Below are 15,998 nucleotides of genomic sequence, written 5' to 3'. Positions count from 1 at the left end.
TCTCTGCCCAGGCCTTCTGAGGTCCACTGGATGCATTTATGGAGTGAAGAAGATTACTGATGATTTTGGACCAGAGCAGGTAGAGTGCTACCTTGCATGTGACTGACCCAGTTCTGATCCCCAGAACTCCATATGGTTCTCCAACCCCTGCCAGAGGTGATCCCTGAGCACAGAGACAGGAGTTAAGTCCTGAGCACTGCCAAGTGTGTTACAGAAAAAAAATTAAGTATTAATGATAGTACAGCCGGTAGGGCGTTTGCCTTGCATTCAGCTGACCCCGGTTCGATTCCCAGTATCCCATATGGTTCCCCTGAACACCGCCAGGAGTGATTCCTGAGTGCAAAGCCAGGAGTAATCCCTGAGCATCATCGGGTGTGACCCAAAAAGCAAAATTAAATAAATAAAGATAAACTTTAAAAAAGACATTAATGATTTTAATTTGTCTTAGAGCTGATCTATATTTCCAAATGATCTAGGATGCCAGAGTGACAGTATAGCAGGTAGTACTATTGCTTGCATATAGTACTTGCCTTGTATACAATCAACCCAGGTTTGATCCTCAGCTCCCATATGGTCCCCAGACTACCGCCAGAAGTAATTCCTGAGTGCAACCAGGTGTAAACCCTGAGCATCACCTGATGTGGCCGCTAAACAAACAAACAAAAATTTATAATGCAGATGTGTCCTTTAATCAGTTTTAATATAAGGAATACATTATTATTTTTTTAAATCATGTAAAAGTGCATATAAAGAATGGGGAGGGGCTGAAGAGAGAGTACAGCTGGTAGGGCACTGGCCTTGCATGCAGCCAACTGGGGTTTGATTCCCGGCACCCCGGATGGTCCCAAATATCCTTCCGGAGTGATCCCTGAGCATAGAGCCAGAGTAAACCCTAAGCACAGTCAGGTGTATCCCAAGATCCAAAGAAAAGAAAGGAAGGAAATGATCCACCTCCAATTTGAATCATATCCCAAGCCTCAAGAGATAACCACAGCCACAGCTTGCTAGGGTGTCTGGGCATCTAAAACATTTTAGGACCAGAGAGAAATAGTAGAGGGGATAAAGCACTCACTTTGCACATGGCCAGCCCTGGCTTGATTTCCAGTACTATATGGTTCCCTGAGTACTACCAGGAGTGACTCCAGAATACAAAGCCAGGAGTAAGCTCTGAGCACTTCCCAATGTAGTCCAAAACTAAAAATATTATTTAAGTTGAAATAACTCCTATATTCTTTGCAACTGTATTCATAATAGCCAAAATCTGGAAATAATCCAAGTGCCCAAGAACAGATGACTGGTTAAAGAAACTATGGCACATATGCCCAATGGAATGCTACTCATAAGTAGAAAAGATGTCACTGTCACTGTCCTCCCATTGTTCATCGATTTTGATCAAGCGGTCGCAGCAATGTCTCCATTGTGACAATTTGTTACTGTGTTTGGCATATCAAATACATCATGGGTAGCTTGCCAGGCTTTGCCGTGCGGGCGAGATACTCTCGGTAGCTTGCCGGGCTCTCCGAGAGGGGTGGAGGAATCAAACTTGGGTCAGCCATGTTGGCCGCTTGCAAAGCAAACGCCCTAACCGCTGTGCTATCGCTCCAGCCCAAGTAGAAAAGATAAAGTCATGCAATTGCTACTTTTATTGTTGCTTTTTTGTTTGGGGGCTACACCCAGCAATGCTCATGGGTTATTCCCACCTCTCTGTGTTCAGGAATCACTCCTGGTGGTGCTAGGGGACAATATGGGATGCAGGTGTTGAATCTGGGTCAACCACATGCAAGGCAAACAACTTACCTTCTGTACTATCTCTCTAGCCCCTGTGACATTGGGTTTGATCAGCAAGGTCCGACGTTTGATCCCCTGAACTGTACATATCCCTCATTTGACACCACCAGGTGTGGCCCCAACAAAGCACCTCTAGGTATGATCTCCTCACTTGGGGAAAAAAAAGGCGGGGACTGGGGTCATAGAGACAGTGCAAGAGGTAAGGCATCTGCCTTGCCTGCAGCTTTGTTGGCTGCAACCCTGGTTTGAATCCCTGGCACCACATATGGTCAGTCCCCTAAGAGTACCCAGAGCCAGGAATAGCCCCTGAGCAATGCTGAGAGTGGTCCAAAAAAAAAAAATTCCAGAGACCAGAGCAACAATACACCAGGTAGGGCATTTGCCTTGCAAGCAGCTAACCAGGGTTCAATTCCAGCATCCTATGTGATCCCCCTGAGCATTGCCAGGAGTAATTCCTGAGTGTAGAGCCTGGAGTAACCCCTGAGCACTACCAGATGTAGCCAAAACAAAAAGAAAGTTTTGTGGCTGCCAGGCTAACAGTGGGAGTGGTTGGGGAGTGACTGCTAGTGAGTGTGGCATGCGTTTTGGGAGTGATGAAAATGAACTCATTAATTGTCATGATGGTTGCACATCCGTCTATGAATATAACTCAAAACCTTCAAAATGGGTGAATTATACAATGTGTGAATTATATTGCAATATAAATATTAAAAGAAATGAATTGCAAAATGGTCCCCAGCACCCAGGACTCAGGACAGGCCCCATACCCACAGCCCCCAGTCCTCGCACAGATGCTAAGAAACCTTTCTCATACTGCTAGTAGAGAAATTACTCTCCCCTTTCATCTTGTCTGGGTTCAAATGTCTTACCCTTTACATTTGAACTTCCTTTTGTTTTGTTTTGGTTTTCGGGGTTTACTCCTAATATGGGGTGCTCAGGATTGAACCCGGGTCAGCTCTGTGTGAGTAAAGAGCCTTATTGGCTGAACTATCTCTCCAGCCGCTTTCTTGTTTTTGCTTTGGGGCTTTTTCATTTGTTTGTTTTGGGGCCACATCCAGAGGTGCTCAGGCTTAAGTCCTGACTCTGCCCTCAGGACTCACTCTTGGTGGTCCTCAGGTACCATGAGGGATGCGATGCGGGGAATCAAACCTGAGAGGGCTTCATGCAAGGCGAGCACCCTGCCCACTGTACTATTTCTCCAGCCCCATCCATTTTTTTGGTTATGAACACAACCAGTCTATACATACCACTCTGCTGCTCGCTTAGGTTTTTCCTTCACTTATTAATGTACGTTGGGGGTGCAAGAATATGTCTCATTAACAGAACACACGCCTTGCATATATGCGGTCCTGGGTTCAATCACCCAGACACCCCCAGCTAACTCTGTCATCACTAGGTGTGACCCGTACAGAAAGAGCAATACTTTGAAGATCTTTCTGGATCAGAATAAAGAGACTTCCCTGTGCTCCTTCTCTACCAGGATCGATATGCTCACATCAGTCAGTATCCTAGTGATGTCCAAAGAGTAACTTGCCATGGGCTGTTCTTCCTGTGCTCCATCTTTGCACGCAGCAGAGTAAACCCTTAGCACAAATACATAAAGGAGCAAGTGCTGTCTCATGGGTTCCCAGGCTTGCATACTGTCTCCTTAGTTTGTTTCTTTTGTTTGTTTTTTGTTTTGTTCTTGTTCGGGGGCCACAGCCAGTGGTGCTCAAATATTAGGCCTGTCTCTGTGCTCGGGAATTACTCCTGGCAGTATGCAGGAGACCATATGGAATGCCAGGGATCAAACCTGGGTCAGCTATGTGCAAGGCAAATGCCCCACCTGCTATACTATCACTCCAGCCCCTCTCCTTAGTTTTTTAGTAATTTTCATTTTGACGGTGCTTTGGTTGGTTTCAGCTGATTCTTTGTGTTTTGTTTCATTTTAGGGCCATACCCCATGATGCTCAGGGAACCGTATGGGATGCCGGGGATCAAACCCAGCTTGGTCACATGCAAGGCAACATGTACTATCTCTCTGACCCCTTGATTCTCCTATTAATAAGACTGCTACAGCACTATATATTCATTCCTCTCTCCCTTTGGCACTATGTTAGAAGTACGTATCCCTTCTCCCAATTCATCCAGATTTGGTTTTCTGACTTGATTTGGTTGGGAGCGAGGGGTTTGTTGTTTTAGGGCTACACTCAGCACTGCTCACAGTTTACTCCCAGCTTGTTGCGTAGGGTCCTTCCTGGTTATACTTGGGACCATATGCTGTGGCAGGGATCAACCCTGCAGCTCCATGCAAAGCTGTGCTCTAGCCCACTGAGCTATCCTCCTGCCTCATGGTTCTCCAACATTAAACACACCTGAAAGCATCAGAGTTAAGAAATTCTGATCTCTGGAGCCAGAGCGGTAGTATAGACAGGTAGGGCATTTTCCCTGAACTTGGCTGACCTGGGCTTGATTCCCCAGCACCGCCAGAGCCAGAAGTAACCCCTGAGCATCGCTGGGGGTGCATCCCCTCCAAAAGAAAGAGAAAGAAAGAAAGAAGAAAGAAAGAAAGAAAGAAAGAAAGAAAGAAAGAAAGAAAGAAAGAAAGTGATCTGGATCACCGCTGTCTTTGTGCAAGAGAAAATGCCAGCCAAGATGTGCATGGTCAACCTCACTCATGTGGAATCAGTGCTGTTGAGATCTGCCACACTCATTCAGGTCTTAATCGTTCCCTAGACCCTTGGGTCACCCTGAGTCAATGTCAAACTCTTCAAGGGAACCTACAGGGGTCTATATAATGCCAGTCCAGAGCTTCCGGACCTCATCGCCTAGTACCTTCTTTTTGCTCATTCCTCTAATGCCATACCCCAGGTCTTCTTCTACTCTAGGACCTTTACACAGATTGTGACTTCTGCCTTGACGCCTCCACCCCCATCCCAGTTGAAGGAAACAAAGGAACAAGTATTTTATTTGGGGGATAGAGGAAGAAGGGATCCAACCTGAGGTTCTGTAGGAAAAACATGTGCTCCAGCCCCTAGACAAGTTCTTTATTAAATTATCATCTTTGGGGGCTGGAGCGATAATACAGCAGGTCGGTTGTTTGCCTTGCACATGGCCAACCTGGGTTCCATCCCCAGCATCCCTTAAGGTTCCCTGAGCGCTGCCAGGAGTAATTCCTGAGTGCAGAGCCAGAGGTAACCCCTGAAAAATCCAGGTGTGACCAAGAAAACCAAAATACCAAATGATAATAATAATAATTAATAAAATAAAATATCTTTCCAGAGAGGCCTCTGTTGATCTCCCACTTTCCTACCCCGCTTAAGAAAACAGCCTAGCTGAGACCCAAAAGATACTGCAGTGGGTAAGACTCTTGCCTTGCATGTAGCCAATCTGGGTTCAATTCCCTGGCACCCCATGTGGTCCCCCAAGCTCTGCCGTGGTGATCCTGGAGCAGAGCCAGAAATAAGTTCTGAGCACTTCTGGGTGTGACCCAAAAATCAAACAGACAAAGAATAATACAACCCAGGGCCGAAGCAATAGCTCAAAGGGCTAGAGTACTTGCTTAGCAAGCTGGGTGCCGGGTTTGACCTGGGACTACATAGTCCCCAGTACCACCAGCAGTGATTACGGTAAGCACCCTACCAAGCACTGAACGGGAAATAGCCCCTGAGTACCACGAAGTGTGGCCTCCCCAAATGAAACCCACCCCAGTCCCAACATCCCCTGTCCTGATCACATTTTTTTTTTTGAAGGGTCACACTCAACAGTGCTCAGTGATCACTCCTAGCAGTACTTGGGGAACCAGATGCAGTGCTAGGGATTGTGTTGGCAACGTACAAAGCCAGCGCCCTGCCCACTGTATTAGCTCTCTGGCCTCTGAGTCCCTCTGTTCATAGCATTTAGCACCAGAAGAGACAGGGGATTGAGGGAGGGGGAGGAGTTGCACTTACCCAGTTCCTGGTGCTCCTCCCTGCACCAGATATCAGCTCCACTACAGTGATTCCTGCCTACTCCGTCCAGGCCCCTCTCCCAGCGCTGGCACAGAGCCAGGCAGGCCTGAGGTGCCGCGCCGCACCCACCCCAGGGCGGCTGTGTGGCTGGAGAGGAGTGGCATTGCAAAGAACCCGCAGGAAACTGCTGCAGGTGTGGTAATCCCAACCCACCAGTGAGGAGCCTCGCACCAGCCCTGGCCCTGCCCTGCTGGAACCTCAGCCAAGTCCCTTATCATCCAGGACTCCATGTTCTTATTTCCAGGGCCTCTGCACCTGGTGGCTGTGGGAATTACAGAAGATGATGATCTAATGATTTAAAGCTGAGCTAAATGCTTGATGTGTGTGAGGCAGCCTTGCTACTGCCATGATGACCCTGAGGATGGGGGACCCGGGTGCGCCGCCACCGTCACACACAGGACCCCTTACAAAAGGTGGGAGCACCAAGGACCAGATTCCTCATGTCTTGGTGGGGGAAGGTGGAGGGAGGGCAGAGGTGTTTGGGCCAGACCAGTGGTGCTCAGGGCTTACACCTGTGCTCAGGGATCACCACTCTGGTCATATGGGTGGGGGAGGGAACCACATAGGATTCTGTGCTGGAGATCCAACCCCGGCTGGCTCAAATGTCTTTTTTTTTTTTCTTTTTGGGTCACACCCGGTGATGCACAGAGGTTACTCCTGACTCTGCACTCAGGAATTACTCCTGGCGGTGCTTGGGGGACCATATGGGATGCTGGGACTCGAACCCGGGTCGGCCGCGAGCAAGGCAAACGCCCTACCTGCTGTGCTAACACTCCAGCCCCTGACATGTCTTTTTGAGGGGTATGGGGGGGACACACCTAGCAATGCTCAAGGGTTACTCCTGGCTCTGTGCTCAGGAATTATTCCTGGCAGTGCTCGGGGGACCTTACGGGACGCCACGGACTGTTGAACCCGGTGGGCCTGGTGCAAGGTAGGCGCTCTCCCTGCTGTGTTATCCCTCCGGCCCCAGGCTCTAATGTCTTAACCCGCTGTCCGTCTCGCCGCCAACCGTCCAGATGCGTTACCTGGAAAGACAAGCGCGCGCAGGTGGGGGTGGGGGTGGCTGAGGGCGGCCGCGGGTGACAAGCTAATAACAGAGCCGGTCCTGGGCTCTCCGGCTTGCCCAGGCCCGGGCGCACCTTCCTGCACAGCAGCCGCAGGCACCGCCGAGCGGCTGCAGAGCCCGCGGGCTTTTCCCAGGCTCCCTCGCCCCTCCCCTCCCGCGAACATCTGGCAGCGAACATCTGTCCCAGCCTTTGTCGCGGGGCGGCGGGCCGGCCTCGCACCCATCTGCCGCCCGGCCCCCGCCCCATCTGCGCGCCGCTCCCCCGGGGCGGTTCCCGGCGCCCTCGCCCCCGCCCGCCCCGCGCGGTTCCCACGGGCCGAGCGCGGGAAGCGGCCGGCCCATCTGCCCAGCGCGGCGCTCCGGCCGCCGGGCGGCCCCGAGGGGCGGGGCGCCGGGCCCAGGAATGCCTTTCAGGGGGGCTCGCGCCCGAACAAAGGGGCGGCTGCGGGGCTGCGGGGCCTCTCCCCGCCCGCCCCGGCCCCCCGAGTCACGGCCCGCCGCCGCCAACGGGGCAAAGGGCGCCCGGGCCCTCCCGGCAATTCCCCCTGGACACGCCGGCCCGCGCAGCCCCGGCGCACAGCTCCATCTCTGACCCCAACTTTGGGGGGTGGGGAGTCACTTCTGCCTGGAAAGACTCCATTCCTTTCTTGCTTGCCTTTTTATTGGGTGAAATGACCTAAAATTAGCTATGTGTATTACTAATGCCCACCCCCACCCCACCCCCACTCCCCGGAGCTAACGGTGAGAGTTGTCTATAATTGCTCCCCTCCGGTCATTTTTGTGAATGGAGATTTGGGGGCTGGAGAGATAATCCAGGGCTTCAGGCTCTTGCCTTGCACGTGGCTGGACCGGTTTGGATCCCGGGCTTCATCTGGTGCCCCCAGCCTCTCTAGAAGCGATCCCTGAGCGCAGAGTCAGGAGTGAACCCTGAGTACTGGCTAGTGTGCTCCCACCAAGCCCCCCCCCAAAAAAAAACAAATAAAAAGAACAGACGTGTGCAGACGTTTCCAGATAGTGCTTATAGCTTCCTACCCCCTTTCAAATACTACCTGCTCCCTGCCACCCCAAATACCACAACTTCCAGGACATTCACAAGGACAACCCAGGCAAGATTCCCCTGCCTGGGCAGCATCATGGGCTGCTGTACCCTACACAGCACATGTACTCCCAAGCATTGGTCCTGCCGCTGCCGCCTCTGCCAGGGTCATTGACTGCGCTCTCTTGCCATGGGCCCACCGGGAGCTTCTCCTTCTCCTTGGCAGCTGCTGCAGACCCAGCAACCACCTTCCTGCCCTACAACGTCTGGGGAACTTTGAAGCCACAGGCGATGGAGCGCTTTGCCGGGTCACACCAGGTCTCCATGCTCACTTCTACTGGCTATTGCCAAATGGGACTCCCCAGTGACCCTACCAGTTTACGCATTCACCCGCCGCGGATGAGAGTCTTTGCTTTCCCACATCCGCACCAACATTGTCTGTGATCAGACTTTGAAGTTCGGGCAGTTTGATGTGGCAATTGTCCCCTGTGTCCGTCCCAGATGAGCCAATGCCAGGCGCAGCTGCCTGGCCACCCTTCCCTTACCTTTGTTCATCTCAGTGGGGTGCTTCCTCCTCCTAGGGGAAGCCCCCCTGATCTCCCTTCCCCAGGGGGTCTCTCCCAAGTCACACCCCTTTGCCTTCCCCTTCAGGGATGGGAACTAGGGAGGCCACCAGCCCCTCCTAACCAGATCATGTTTGCAGGGACACAAAGACACCCCGGGAAGCTCCCTCAACTCAGAAGGGGCTCCCCTTCCTAAGTCCTACCAAGTGGCCCCTTTGGGTGAAAACCCACGTATTGGCAGCATTTGGACACAGTGGACAGGGAGCAGCCATGTGGTCAGCGTTTATGCCCATTTGGTTACTCCCAAGTGGACAAGGATCCTCACACCCCAACCTTGTGTCTTGCTCATTCACTGCTGTGTGGAGTGTGGAGTAGGGAGTTTGCTGTTGGCATTTAATGATTTTAAAATTCTGTAACCCAGGAGTGAAGCTTATGCCTGTGTCTTTTTTTTTTTTTTTTTTTTTTTTTTGCCTTTTGGGTCAAACCTGGCGATGCACAGGGGTTACTCCTGGCTCTGTACTCAGGAATTACCCCTAGCGGTGCTCAGGGGACCATAAGGGATGCTGGGAATCGAACCCGGGTTAGCCGCATGCAAGGCAAATGCCCTACTCGCTGTGCTATCGCTCCAGCCCCTATGCCTGTGTCTTTAATGGATGTTACTCTAGGAAAGGTAGAAACTTAATCCTGACAATTACTGGAGTCTTCCAGGCTGATTTCCTTCTAAGCTCTTTACATGACTTATGTCATTTAACCCTCATTAAAACTGGATTGGAGAGATAGTTCAGAGGTTAAGGAATTTGCCATAGTATTCAACCAATCCCCAGAACTGCATGATTCCCCAAACATTACATTTCTCTTCTCCTTTCTCTCTCTTTCTTTCTCTCTCTCTCTCTCTCTCTCTCTCTCTCTCTCTCTCTCTCTCTCTCTTTCTCTCTCATTTGGACCCAACCCAGTGGTGCTCAGGACTTAGTCCTACATCTGCACTCACGGAGCACTCCTGGTGGGGTCTGGGAGCCATATGGAGTGCCAGGGATCAAACCCAGGTCAGCCAGAGCAAGGCAAGTGCCCTTCCCACTGTACCCCTCCAGCCCTGTGGTTCCTAAACATTTCTGGGGTTACTCAGAAGCATAAGCCAGAAATAGACACTGAGCACCAGCAGGTGTGGTCTCACCCACTCCCCAAAGAAAGAAATGGGAACTCATATCATCCTAGCTTTCTGGGGCAGGGGAAAGAGGAGGCCCAGAACACAGCTTTTTTTTTGTTTTGTTTTTGGGTCACACCCAGCAATGCACAGGGTTTACTCCTGGCTCTTTACTCAGGAATTACTCCTGGCAGTGCTCGGGGGACCATATGGAATGCTGGGAATCGAACCCCAATCGGCCACATGTAAGAGAAACGCCCTACCCGTTGTGCTATTGCTCCAGCCCCAGAACACAGCTTCTAAGCCTCTGGCTCCATGAGACACCACTACTGTGATTCTTTCAAAAGGACACATGCACACCATTACTGCACTTAGTACAATAGTTAAGCTACAGAGATATGGAATCAACCGAGGTATTCAATAGCAGATGAATGGATTATGAAGACATGGGTGTGTGTGTGTGTGAGTGTATATATATATGTATATAAATATATATTTTCATTTCATTTCATCATCCTGTTATTCGTCGATTGCCTCGAGCAGGCCCCAGTAACGTCTCTTTCATCCTAGCCCTGAGATTATATTCAAGGCTATTTAGGAGAATGAGACCCATCATTGTTACTGGTATTTGGCATATTTGGTACGCCACGCCACGGGGAGTTTGCCAGACTCTGCCCTGTGGGCAGGCTACATTCGATAGCCTGCAAGTTTGTCCAAAGTAGGAATAAGACAATAAGTAGGAATAAAAAAAGTTCTGTTAAGATGCATTCGCGGCCGCGCGGTTCCAGGATCTGGATTTTATAGTCTCTGAGTCTTGGCCATTGATGGGATTACACGGCGCCAGGGGACCAGGTGGTGGGTGTGACCCCCACCTACTGGAATTTGGAGGATCCGGGTGGAAGATGCTCGACTCCAATTCGAGTAGGCTTGGAGGTCTCGGCCCCGGAACCCGCGTGGCTTTGTCCCTCTGCCAGTACCTTCATGTGTGCGGAGAGTGGTCTCAGCATGGTGGTGGCTGGTCCTGGAGGTCTTCGGCTGCCGTAGCCCTGGTCGGGGCGGGGAGGAAAGCTCAACCCGCTCCCCTCCAAGGGACTCCGGGAAGGAACACCCAGGCGCGGGGGGACGAGAAATATATATACGTATATATAAATATATATATACATGTATATATAAGTATATATATATATATACACACACACACACAATGGAATACTAATTATGCAGCTGCAAGGAACAATGAAATCATGCAACTTGCTGCAACCTGGTTGGAACTGGAAGACATCATGTTGGGTGAAGTAAGTCAGAAGAAGAAAGACAAACACGGGATGATCTCACTTATCAGTGGAATATAGCCTACTGCCCGAGGAAATGTAATGTAGTAAAGGGGGTGCTTAGATCCCCCATGACCCCAGAGTTTAGGGAGGAGGGCAGAGAAGGAAAGAAATCAGGGAAGGATGGAAGATGAGAAAGGGAAGTAATAGAGACACAGGGGTCGAGGCTTTGGTTATGCTGGTGATGTGGGAAGGTGCTACAGTTATGTATCCAAACCACAAACTTAACAGCACTGAAAATACGAGATCTAAGCTGCAACCACCGAACTCGGATCGTGCCTTGTCAAGGTGGCACGTGAGGCGGGGGAGCTGGGGGAGATGGAGTCTGGGAACACTGGCGGAGGGAAGTGGACACTGGTGGTGAGATTGGTGTGGAAATATTATATGCCTATAATTCAACTATCAATAACTTTGTAAATCAAGATTCTTTCATATTGCATTTAATTTTTTTTTTAATAAAAATAAAAGGAGTAGCCTTTTCTTCTTTCTTTTGGGGCCACACCCAGCAGCGCTCTGGGGTTAACTCCTGATTCTCCACTCAGGCAGTACTATTGGTTGTGCTCAGGGGACCATATAGGATGCCAGGGATTGAACCTGGGTCGACCACATGCACAAAAATGCCCTACCCGCTGTCCTATCAACTCCCACCCCAAGAAGTAGGCTTTCCTCCCTTCCCTCCCTTCAGAGATGTCAACTGCCTTTTGAACAGAAAGCCTCTGCTTTTGTATCAGAAAAAAAGAAAGTATGACTTTTAAAAGAGTTAAGAGATCATCATGAGTCATAGTACATGAGTCGTGTAGCCACACCTACAACCCGCAGCCAAGGTGCAGCTGGGGGAGCCACCCCCTGGTGACGAGTATTCTGGACTGGGGTGAGCAGAAAGGGTGGGGACTGCTCCAGGCCCTTCCGGTGGCAGGGCGCTGGGTAGGCCCTGAGAGCCCAGTGCTCAGCTGGTTCAGGTTCTGGGCAGGCCCTGAGAGCTGTCCGCTTGGCTGGTTCCAGGTTTGGGCCCTCAGGCATGAAGAGAAGCAGATGGATGGGAAACGGGTGACTCAAGGGCGAGCTGGCTGGGCACCAGGCAGGGGAGGGAGCGCTGCTTCGGGAGGGGGCTTCTGGGCTTCCACCCATCTCCCAGTGGACATCTGAGGAAGGCAAGCCCCCCATACACACATATACACACATGCCACCCTGATCCATCTCTGTCAGATGGCACAGAGGGTCTGGCCAGTTGACCTCAGGGGACCCTGGACTGGTGGTCTCAGCTTCTGAGCTACTAACTCACGCATCTGGGTCCTGGGCATGAGTTTAGGGGTCTGGTGGGTCTGGGTGAGCGGCTGTGCATTCTTGTGTTCTGAATGTTGTGATTTGGGAGTGGGGAATGTGGAGGCTACACCTAAAAGGACTCAGGAATGACGGATGTGGTCCACCTCTTGGGACCGTGAGAGCGAAGTTGTGTATGGGCACAGCGTGTCAGACCAGTGTTGACCTGGGTGTGTGTTGTTTGTTGTGGGTACTGTGTAATGTGGCTTTACGTGTCCTAGTTGGGTGTCAGGTGTTTTGTTGTTTTTTTTTTTTGGAGGGGGGAGGCTTTTTGGGTCACACCCAGTGATGCTCAGGGGCTACTCCCAGCTAAGCATTAAGGAATTAGTCCTGGTGGTGCTTGGGGGACCATGCGGGATGCTGAGGGTTGAACCTGGAACAGCTGCCCTACCGGTTGTCCTATCCCATGTCCGGAATTTTTTAGTTTGTTTTTGGTTTTGCTTTTTGGGCCATACCCTGCAGTCCTCAGGGGCAACTCAATGGCTCTGTGGTCAGAATTGACCCCTGGTAGTGGTTGGGGTACTATATGCAATGCAGGGAATCGAATCAGGATTTGTATGGCCCGCAAGGCAGGGGCCTTCCCTATTATACTATCTCTTGGCTTCCATTGATGTCTCCATGTGTTATGTCCTCGGCCTGTACCTGTTCGTTGGTGTGTCGGTGACAAAGATAGGGCCAGGGTAGTGTGTCTTTTATTTTTCTTCAATTTTACAACTTTATTTAATCATCAGTTTAGTTACAGATATTCAATATTCCAACACCAGTCCCCTGGGTGGTGTGTCTTAAGGCCTCTGTGCTGGTTTGTGCAACACTGTATTGCTGCTGTCTTGGCAGGTGGCTCTGTTGGTTGTAGTGTTGCCGGTGAGGTTGGTGCTTGTGGGAGTTTACACATGTGTGCTGTGCCAGGGGTGCAGGGACAAGCAGGTGTCATTCTGTGGGTGAGTGGCATGTTTGTGGAAACCTGAAGATATCACCTGGGCTGAGTGACCTCAGAGGGGAGCTCCCAGAGCCCTGGTTGCTCTTCCCTGTTGGCTCCCAGAGCCCCTGCACTCCTTTGTCAGACCACAGGAAGGTTCTAGGCATTCTCTCTTCAGGTGGGGGGAGAAGGTTGGATGGGGTTGGGAAGGGCCCAGACTGGCTATGTCCAGCCACCCTGACCTTTGTTTTGAGCCTCTGGGAAAAAGGAAGGGAGGTAAAAAGTGGACCCAAGCTTGGACCCCTCTACTCCCCCAAAAGACCCAAGAATGCATATAACACCCCAAAGATGAAGGTTCAGAGACGGTTCCCATTTTGCAAAGGGGAAAACCATGGTACAGAATGGCAGAAGTTACACAACTTGGTCAGAACAGAGAATACGAAGCCTCCAAACATTGCCTGTGCAGTCCACAATTTGGTGGGGATAGAAAAGTGAGACCCCTAAAAAAGACCCCACTGTCTATACCAGTCACTTTCCTCTTTTTCATTTTTTTTTTTTTGGTCTCCATTGTGAGACTTATTGTTACTGTTTTTGGCATATCAAATATGCCAGGCTCTGCCGTGCGGGCGTGATAATCTCAGTAGCCTGCTGGGCTCTCCAAAAGGGATGGAGGAATTGAACTTGGGTCGGCCACGTGCAAGGCAAATGCCCTACCCACTGTGTTATTATTGCTCCAGCCCCTCCTAGTTGCCTTTTTTGAGTGCTTGCCGGGTTCTAGGTATGGAAGGGCCATAACTGTGTGGGGCAAGTTCAAATTTTATCCCCAGTTAGCACATGAGGAAAAGGAGGGTCATAAAATAGCTTTGTTCATTCAACAGTTATTGCTCTAAATATTACTTTATTTTAAGCACTATGCTATGTGACCTTAGCAAGTCACTGACCCTCTCTGGGTCAGGTCTTGTGCTCAGCTTTAGGGATACACAGTGACCAAAGGCATCATGGTTTCTGGCCCCCCTGAGTTCACAACCTGGGAAGGACTGGAAAGGGGGAGCAGAGGATGGACAGCACCCAAGAAAACAAAGATCACTGCAATGGTAACAAATCTTCGGAATAATTAGGAAAGACCAGATGAAACTGCAGAGTGGAAGCAGTTTCTGAAAGAGCCTCAGAGCGGAGCAGATAAGGCGCTTCCTTTGCACATGGCCAACCTGAGTTCGATTCCCGGCATCCCACAGGCTCCCCCTAACACCACCAGGAGTGATTCCTAAGTGCAGAGCCAGGAGGAACCCCTGAGCACTGCCAGGTGTGGCCCCAAAAACAAACAAAACACACACCCCCAAAAAGTAAATAAATCAAAGGGCCTCAGAAGAGGTGACAGGTGACCTAAAATGCAAAGAATGAGAAGTCCTGTAACTAATGACGCTAACCAGGTCTAGAGGGGAGAGCAGGGGCAAAGGCCCTTCGGCAGATCAGCTGCCGCTGCCGCTGCTAGGCAGCAGGGAGGAGGCGAGGAGGCCGGGATGGAGTCAGCAGGGGCGGGAGCTGCCGTCCTGCAGTCTTGGGAGGAGTTTGGGTTTGGGTTTTCTTTTTTTTTCTTTTTCCCCTCCACGTGGTGGGCAGAGAGGCCGTGTTGGCCTTAGCACAATTCTGGGGGTAGAGTGTGGAGGGGGTGCTTGTGGTCTCCTGTTACCAGGGGGGAGGCCCTGGACAGCAGAGCCAAAGGTCTCTCCCCCGCAGCTCCGGCAGCCCCAGCCCAGAGGCGCCGGCCTGGCGGCTGGAAGACCGCACTGTGGGCACATCTGGGGAGCAGCTGCCGGGCCTGGGCCAGAGCTGGTCACGTGGCACAGGGCAGGCCCGCCCTGAAGCCTGCAAGGCCAAGACTCCCCCGGGAGGGGCCGAGGGGAACAGGCCGGACAAACGTCAACACGCATGGCCCTCCAGCCCCCAGCCCCACTGGGCCACTGAGGCCCGGGGGCCAGCGTGGGAACCCAGTCCCTGAGCTGCCCGGGCCTCCTCCGCGGCGGGGGGAACAGAGACTCACACCTCCTTTTCTCACCCCACAAGTTCTGCTGTTCCTACTACGTGATCAGCTCTTTCTGTGACCCTGGTTAGGGCAGTGACCAGGGCAGTCAGCATCCCAAGTCTCCAGAGCTCACTAGTGGAGGTTCACTCTTGGAGCCAGGCCTGACGGAGTAAAAACGCTTAGAACACGGGAGCCAGGGCAGGAGATGTAGGTCAGCTTGAAGGTGCTTGCCCTGCCCGCAACTGACCAGGTTTAATTCCCCGCACCCCTTAATGTCCCCTGAGCCGGGAGAAAGTTCCTAAGCATTGCTAGGTCCCCACCCCACCCCCCACCCCCACCAAAAGAGAAGAAATAAATAAAGAACATGGATCCTCAGGCCTGGCTCTGGGAGTTCAGCAGAGGAATCTTGGAGGAAGGAACAGAGTCATGAAGGGTCAAAGAGATAATGCCGTGGGAAGGGCGTTTGCCTCACAGGCGGCTGACCAAGCTTCTATCTCAGGTATCCCAACGGACTGGGTTCAATTTCCCGCATTCCATAATGTCCCTCAAGCACCGCCAAGAGTGATTCCTGAGTACAGAGCCAGGAGTAACCCCTGAGCATCACTGGGTGTTCCCTGCTACTCGGCAAAAAAAAAAGTGAGATTAAAAAACAGTCGGGGGACCTGAGCGATAGTACAACCAGTAGGGTACCTGCCTTGCACTGGCTGACAGGAGTCCAATCCCCAACGCCTCACAAGGGCCCCTGAGTCCGTCCCACCAAGAGTGATCTTTGAGTGTAGAACCAGGAGTAAGCCCCGAGGGCCTCCAGGTGTGAAAAACAAACAA

The sequence above is a fragment of the Sorex fumeus genome, unplaced genomic scaffold, assembly GCF_029834395.1.
Source record: "Sorex fumeus unplaced genomic scaffold, SorFum_2.1 ptg000044l, whole genome shotgun sequence".
In the NCBI taxonomy this organism is placed as follows: Eukaryota; Metazoa; Chordata; class Mammalia; order Eulipotyphla; family Soricidae; genus Sorex; species Sorex fumeus.
This window is presented reverse-complemented; position numbering follows the sequence as displayed.